Source organism: Charadrius vociferus, unplaced genomic scaffold, assembly GCF_000708025.1.
Source record: "Charadrius vociferus isolate BGI_N301 unplaced genomic scaffold, ASM70802v2 scaffold1551, whole genome shotgun sequence".
NCBI classification, from domain to species: domain Eukaryota; kingdom Metazoa; phylum Chordata; class Aves; order Charadriiformes; family Charadriidae; genus Charadrius; species Charadrius vociferus.
Window position 1 is genome coordinate 130199 of NW_009646882.1, and position 395 is coordinate 130593.

The window sequence follows — 395 nt, forward strand, 5'->3', positions numbered from 1 at the left end:
GTCCCGCGATTCCCGAGCGGGAGAGCAGCGGTGGGGGGATGCTCGGGGCAGCCACGGCTCACCTGAACCGAGCCCAAGCATTCGTTTGCAGACACAGGAGTTGGGCAGCAAATGTCATCCCAGGGCACCACGGGGAAAGTGGGTCGGGGTGGTGGGGTCGAGGACCTCCCTGGGGACGTCATCGCGATGGGGACATCCCTGTGTGCTCTGAGCTGGGGGCGGCCGAGCGGGGACCGGCCGTGGGATGGGGCGCGTGTTGTGTCGGGGCCAGGGACTGCGTTCAGTGCGGGAGGTGCCGAGAGCTCAGCTGAAAGCGAGCGTGGGCAGGGGCTGATGTGGGCAGCTGGGGCTGGGGGCTCTCCTGCGGGCGGGGGCCTCACGGGGTCTCTCACCCT